This window comes from Schistocerca gregaria, unplaced genomic scaffold, assembly GCF_023897955.1.
Source record: "Schistocerca gregaria isolate iqSchGreg1 unplaced genomic scaffold, iqSchGreg1.2 ptg001676l, whole genome shotgun sequence".
NCBI classification, from domain to species: domain Eukaryota; kingdom Metazoa; phylum Arthropoda; class Insecta; order Orthoptera; family Acrididae; genus Schistocerca; species Schistocerca gregaria.
The window spans coordinates 22,501-30,000 of record NW_026062938.1 but is presented as its reverse complement, the minus strand read 5'-3'; the positions used below and the strand labels follow the sequence as shown (position 1 = coordinate 30,000).

The following is a 7,500-nucleotide window of genomic DNA, read 5'->3' as shown; positions in this document are numbered from 1 at the left end:
ACCCACGTTGGCCCCTAACCTAACCCACGTTGGCCCCTAACCTAACCCACGTTGGCCCCTAAACCTAAGTTACGCTGCACCTTAACCTAAGTTACGCTGCACCTTAACCTAAGTTACGCTGCACCTTAACCTAAGTTACGCTGCACCTTAACCTAAGTTACGCTGCACCTTAACCTAAGTTACGCTGCAACCTTAACCTAAGTTACGCTGCACCTTAACCTAAGTTACGCTGCACCTTAACCTAAGTTACGCTGCACCTTAACCTAAGTTACGCTGCACCTTAACCTAAGTTACGCTGCACCTTAACCTAAGTTACGCTGCACCTTAACCTAAGTTACGCTGCACCTTAACCTAAGTTACGCTGCACCTTAACCTAAGTTACACTGCACCTTAACCTAAGTTACACTGCACCTTAACCTAAGTTACACTGCACCTTAACCTAAGTTACACTGCACCTTAACCTAAGTTACGCTGCACCTTAACCTAAGTTACGCTGCACCTTAACCTAACTTACACTGCACCTTAACCTAACTTACACCTGCACCTTAACCTAACTTACACTGCACCTTAACCTAAGTTACACTGCACCTTAAACCTAAGTTACACTGCACCTTAACCTAAGTTACACTGCACCTTAACCTAAGTTACACTGCACCTTAACCTAAGTTACACTGCACCTTAACCTAAGTTACACTGCACCTTAACCTAAGTTACACTGCACCTTAACCCTACTTACACTGCACCTTAACCTAAGTTACACTGCACCTTAACCTAAGTTACACTGCACCTTAACCTAAGTTACACTGCACCTTAACCTAAGTTACACTGCAACCTTAACCTAAGTTACACTGCACCTTAACCTAAGTTACACTGCACCTTAACCTAAGTTACACTGCACCTTAACCTAAGTTACACTGCACCTTAACCTAAGTTACACTGCACCTTAACCTAAGTTACACTGCACCTTAACCTAAGTTACACTGCACCTTAACCTAAGTTACACTGCACCTTAACCTAAGTTACACTGCACCTTAACCTAAGTTACACTGCACCCTTAACCTAAGTTACACTGCACCTTAACCTAAGTTACACTGCACCTTAACCTAAGTTACACTGCACCTTAACCTAAGTTACACTGCACCTTAACCTAAGTTACACTGCACCTTAACCTAAGTTACACTGCACCTTAACCTAAGTTACACTGCACCTTAACCTAAGTTACACTGCACCTTAACCTAAGTTACACTGCACCTTAACCTAAGTTACACTGCACCTTAACCTAAGTTACACTGCACCTTAACCTAAGTTACACTGCACCTTAACCTAAGTTACACTGCACCTTAACCTAAGTTACACTGCACCTTAACCTAAGTTACACTGCACCTTAACCTAAGTTACACTGCACCTTAACCTAAGTTACACTGCACCTTAACCTAAGTTACACTGCACCTTAACCTAAGTTACACTGCACCTTAACCTAAGTTACACTGCACCTTAACCTAAGTTACACTGCACCTTAACCTAAGTTACACTGCACCTTAACCTAAGTTACACTGCACCTTAACCTAAGTTACACTGCACCTTAACCTAACTTACACTGCACCTTAACCTAAGTTACACTGCACCTTAACCTAACTTACACTGCACCTTAACCTAACTTACACTGCACCTTAACCTAACTTACACTGCACCTTAACCTAACTTACACTGCACCTAACCTAACTTACCCTGCACCTTAACCTAACTTACACTGCACCTTAACCTAACTTACACTGCACCTTAACCTAACTTACACTGCACCTTAACCTAACTTACACTGCACCTTAACCTAACTTACACTGCACCTTAACCTAACTTACACTGCACCTTAACCTAACTTACACTGCACCTTAACCTAACTTACACTGCACCTTAACCTAACTTACACTGCACCTTAACTGTCACATGTAACGTCACAGGAATGTAGCTTTGCCTAACAGCAACCCTCTGAACATAGTTCACTGCTTGGATCCTCTGGTGTCATGTGTATTTCTCGATGCCATGGTGCGTACCCTCACGTAAATGTCTTTCGAGTGTTGCGTACTTTTCTACACAGTCCCCGCTAACCACTGGAAGGGTGTAACGCTACAGAACGACTATCGCCCTCCCCTCCTGCCCTTCCAAGCTGGTCGGTCAGGCGTTTGTTTGTGAAATGAGCCTTGCAGCTGTTCAGTTGCATTCGGTTGTCGATGCAGTCAGTGTACGTTGTGGTACGGCCTGTGTGGACTGTCCGCTGATGTACGCGTAACCCACACTGATCATCCGTCGTTACGTACTGAGTGACATAATGTGGCACATGCTTGACCGTACACCCGGCTGCGCCCTACAATGGCGAATCATAAGGGCCATATGTTGTGCACGATGCTACTTGTCTCGTCTCCCCATTACAGCGAGATTGCACTGTTTTACGCCGTACAGACATGTGGTAGGTACGGGACGAAAGTATTGCATGTTGGCCCCCCTCCCTCTGCCGGGAATCAGCGTGAGCCGTCTGTTGATGTAGCGACGAGGGTTTTTCCTATTTAATCGTATTGCCCCACACAACATGATACCACGGTGGACCGCGTTCCACATCTGCGACATGCTACAGAGGCCGGTTGACAGTCGACCGCGCAAGGGACATTGCACACGTGCGCGGACCATCTTCCACGTGTTCTCTCGTGTACATGCCGTAGTGTGTATGTGGGCTGATGTAGCGTGTCGTGGACACATAACATGCAGGCATGCCAGAATCGTAGATTTCGCAAATGTAGATTGACGTATACGTTTGCTGCCAAAGATCCGCAAATGAACTGGAAATCAGTTGTTGAGCGGTTGTTCGCGCTGCAGGTGCATCGGTGATAGCGACGATCGGTACATCTGTGAACCGGTTGTTTCGGCGGTACCCGCCATGCCCCCGAACCTGAGTTGGCCATGTGGGTATGAAGCGATACGAGGCTGTGGCTTGGTGGGACAGTCCCCGGCCGGTGAGGGGGGGCCGCCCGGCGTGCTGGCCGCGCGCTGCGTGAGCGCACGCACTACAGCCGGCTGGTTGGGGGGCGCCCAGTGGCAGGAGCGCCGGCCGACGGGCCCGGCTGGCGTCCCAGCTACGCGCCGGCGCACCCGGCGCGCGGCGCCAGGCGGCCAAAGTGGGTTCTGCCGAGCCCGGTGCGAAGCGCGGTGGACATCTGCAGTGTGCTGGTCCGATTGCGGACTGTGTGCGTTGAGGATGCGCCGCCGCCCGGCACTCGGCGTCGCGACGGCCGTCTGCTGCTCGGTCGCCCCCGGCGGTTCTCGCAGGTGGTTTGTATCGCAGCTCTGCGGACGTGTTGGCGCGTGCGCTGTGCTGGGAGAGTTCGCTTCTGCACCCAAGTGGGGCTTTGCCCTTCTGTGGCGCTGGCGTTGGAGCTGCCGGTCACCGTAGGTGGCGCGTGTTGTTTCCCGCCGGCAATGCCACGACAGCACGCTCCCGGGCCTCTGTCGGCAGCGGCAAGCTCAGTTGGGAGCACGGGTGTTCGCACTGAAAGCGTCTACTCGCCTATCTCCGGGCGATTGCGCCTCTCTCGAACCCGACCAAGTACTTAGGACGGCGCTGCGCGCCGCCGGGACCTGAGAGGGTTTCGAGGTGTATCGTGCAGGGGAGCTCAGCCTCCTCCTGTTTGCAGAATAATTGAGCGGACGCTTGCGTGTTCGCGCGGGCCCTCGGGACACACTCCCGGGCGGCCGGCTGCTCAGCTCTCGTTGACGCAGCTCCCTGGTTGATCCTGCCAGTAGTCATATGCTTGTCTCAAAGATTAAGCCATGCATGTCTCAGTACAAGCCGCATTAAGGTGAAACCGCGAATGGCTCATTAAATCAGTTATGGTTCCTTAGATCGTACCCACGTTACTTGGATAACTGTGGTAATTCTAGAGCTAATACATGCAAACAGAGTCCCGACCAGAGATGGAAGGGACGCTTTTATTAGATCAAAACCAATCGGATTGGCTCGTCTGGTCCGTTTGCCTTGGTGACTCTGAATAACTTTGGGCTGATCGCACGGTCCTCGTACCGGCGACGCATCTTTCAAATGTCTGCCTTATCAACTGTCGATGGTAGGTTCTGCGCCTACCATGGTTGTAACGGGTAACGGGGAATCAGGGTTCGATTCCGGAGAGGGAGCCTGAGAAACGGCTACCACATCCAAGGAAGGCAGCAGGCGCGCAAATTACCCACTCCCGGCACGGGGAGGTAGTGACGAAAAATAACGATACGGGACTCATCCGAGGCCCCGTAATCGGAATGAGTACACTTTAAATCCTTTAACGAGTATCTATTGGAGGGCAAGTCTGGTGCCAGCAGCCGCGGTAATTCCAGCTCCAATAGCGTATATTAAAGTTGTTGCGGTTAAAAAGCTCGTAGTTGGATTTGTGTCCCACGCTGTTGGTTCACCGCCCGTCGGTGTTTAACTGGCATGTATCGTGGGACGTCCTGCCGGTGGGGCGAGCCGAAGGCGTGCTTGCGCGTCCCGAGGCGGACCCCCGTTGAAATCCTACCAGGGTGCTCTTAGTTGAGTGTCTCGGTGGGCCGGCACGTTTACTTTGAACAAATTAGAGTGCTTAAAGCAGGCAAGCCCGCCTGAATACTGTGTGCATGGAATAATGGAATAGGACCTCGGTTCTATTTTGTTGGTTTTCGGAACCCGAGGTAATGATTAATAGGGACAGGCGGGGGCATTCGTATTGCGGACGTTAGAGGTGAAATTCTTGGATCGTCGCAAGACGAACAGAAGCGAAAGCATTTGCCAAGTATGTTTTCATTAATCAAGAACGAAAGTTAGAGGTTCGAAGGCGATCAGATACCGCCCTAGTTCTAACCATAAACGATGCCAGCCAGCGATCCGCCGCAGTTCCTCCGATGACTCGGCGGGCAGCCTCCGGGAAACCAAAGCTTTTGGGTTCCGGGGGAAGTATGGTTGCAAAGCTGAAACTTAAAGGAATTGACGGAAGGGCACCACCAGGAGTGGAGCCTGCGGCTTAATTTGACTCAACACGGGAAACCTCACCAGGCCCGGACACCGGAGGATTGACAGATTGATAGCTCTTTCTTGATTCGGTGGGTGGTGGTGCATGGCCGTTCTTAGTTGGTGGAGCGATTTGTCTGGTTAATTCCGATAACGAACGAGACTCTAGCCTGCTAACTAGTCGCGTGACATCCTTCGTGCTGTCAGCGATTACTTTTCTTCTTAGAGGGACAGGCGGCTTCTAGCCGCACGAGATTGAGCAATAAACAGGTCCTGTGATGCCCTTAGATGTTCTGGGCCGCACGCGCGCTACACTGAAGGAATCAGCGTGTCTTCCTAGGCCGAAAGGTCGGGGTAACCCGCTGAACCTCCTTCGTGCTAGGGATTGGGGCTTGCAATTGTTCCCCATGAACGAGGAATTCCCAGTAAGCGCGAGTCATAAGCTCGCGTTGATTACGTCCCTGCCCTTTGTACACACCCGCCCGTCGCTACTAACCGATTGAATGATTTAGTGAGGTCTTCGGACTGGTACGCGGCATCGACTCTGTCGTTGCCGATGCTACCGGAAAGATGACCAAACTTGATCATTTAGAGGAAGTAAAAGTCGTAACAAGGTTTCCGTAGGTGAACCTGCGGAAGGATCATTACCGACTAGACTGCATGTCTTTCGATGTGCGTGTCGTGTCGCGCAACACGCTACCTGTACGGCAGTAGCCGTGCGCCGCGTGCGGAACCACGCGTGCCTCTCAAAACTAGCGCAAGTGGTGTTGTGTGGTACGAGCGCTGAAGCTCTGGAGCGGCTGGCCTGCGGCAACCTGGCGCCTGGCGCCGGTTTTTGAATGACTTTCGCCCGAGTGCCTGTCCGCTCCGGTGTGGAGCCGTACGACGCCCAATCGGCCGTCGGGCCGTTGGACACAAAGTAATGGAACAGGGGCCGTCAAACGCCTCAGTCCCGCCTCTGCAACTGTCTTGAAAGAGACGGTGGAGAACTGAAAAGATAAAGATCACCCAGGACGGTGGATCACTCGGCTCGTGGGTCGATGAAGAACGCAGCAAATTGCGCGTCGACATGTGAACTGCAGGACACATGAACATCGACGTTTCGAACGCACATTGCGGTCCATGGATTCCGTTCCCGGGCCACGTCTGGCTGAGGGTCGGCTACGTATACTGAAGCGCGCGGCGTTTGTCCCGCTTCGGGCGCCTGGGAGTGTCGTGGTCGCCTGTGTGGCCGGCCGCGTCTCCTTAAAACGTGCGATGCGCGCCCCGTCGCCTGGCGGTTCGCATACCGGTGCTTTCTCGGTAGCGTGCACAGCCGGCTGGCGGTGTGGCGTGCGACACCTCGTACAACGACCTCAGAGCAGGCGAGACTACCCGCTGAATTTAAGCATATTACTAAGCCGGAGGAAAAGAAACTAACAAGGATTCCCCCAGTAGCGGCGAGCGAACAGGGAAGAGTCCAGCACCGAACCCCGCAGGCTGCCGCCTGTCGTGGCATGTGGTGTTCGGGAGGGTCCGCTACCCCGACGCCTCGCGCCGAGCCCAAGTCCAACTTGAATGAGGCCACGGCCCGTAGAGGGTGCCAGGCCCGTAGCGGCCCGGTGCGAGCGTCGGCGGGACCTCTCCTTCGAGTCGGGTTGCTTGAGAGTGCAGCTCCAAGTGGGTGGTAAACTCCATCTGAGACTAAATATGACCACGAGACCGATAGCGAACAAGTACCGTGAGGGAAAGTTGAAAGAACTTTGAAGAGAGAGTTCAAAAGTACGTGAAACCGTTCTGGGGTAAACGTGAGAAGTCCGAAAGGTCGAACGGGTGAGATTCACGGCCCATCCGGCCACTGGCCCCCGCCTCGGCAGATGGGGGCCGGCCGCCCGCGCGGAGCAATCCGCGGCGGGGTCGTGTCCGGTTGCCTTTCCACTCGCCGCGGGGTGGGGCCGTTCCGGTGTGCGGTGGGCCGCACTTCTCCCCTAGTAGGACGTCGCGACCCGCTGGGTGCCGGCCTACGGCCCGGGTGCGCAGCCTGTCCTTCCGCGGGCCTCGGTTCGCGTCTGTTGGGCAGAGCCCCGGTGTCCTGGCTGGCTGCTCGGCGGTATATCTGGAGGAGTCGATTCGCCCCTTTGGGCGCTCGGGCTCCCGGCAAGCGCGCGCGGTTCTTCCCGATGACGGACCTACCTGGCCCGGCCCCGGGACCCCGCGCCGCTGTTGGCTCGGGATGCTCTCGGGGCGGAATAATCGCTCCCGTCAGCGGCGCTTCAGCTTTGGACAATTTCACGACCCGTCTTGAAACCACGGACCAAGGAGTCTAACATGTGCGCGAGTCATTGGGCTGTACGAAACCTAAAGGCGTAATGAAAGTGAAGGTCTCGCCTTGCGCGGGCCGAGGGAGGATGGGGCTTCCCCGCCCTTCACGGGGCGGCGGCCTCCGCACTCCCGGGGCGTCTCGTCCTCATTGCGAGGTGAGGCGCACCTAGAGCGTACAC

At 54.0% G+C, this 7,500-nt stretch overlaps 3 non-coding genes across 3 annotated transcripts in view; all 3 read left to right on the top strand.

The window, feature by feature from the left end:
- Nucleotides 1-3,769: 3,769 nt before the first annotated feature.
- Nucleotides 3,770-5,667, top strand: LOC126334015 (small subunit ribosomal RNA). The gene has a single exon (XR_007564515.1). It is a non-coding gene; the product is annotated as a small subunit ribosomal RNA (ribosomal RNA).
- A 358-nt stretch (nt 5,668-6,025) lies between these two features.
- On the top strand, nt 6,026-6,180 carry LOC126334019 (5.8S ribosomal RNA). Its single transcript, XR_007564519.1, has one exon. It is a non-coding gene; the product is annotated as a 5.8S ribosomal RNA (ribosomal RNA).
- A 190-nt stretch (nt 6,181-6,370) lies between these two features.
- LOC126334018 (large subunit ribosomal RNA) overlaps nt 6,371-7,500 on the top strand; it is a 4,231-nt gene continuing 3,101 nt past the window's right edge. Inside the window, exon 1 of the ribosomal RNA XR_007564518.1 lies at nt 6,371-7,500. This exon is cut by the window's right edge and continues 3,101 nt beyond it. This is a non-coding gene — a ribosomal RNA (large subunit ribosomal RNA).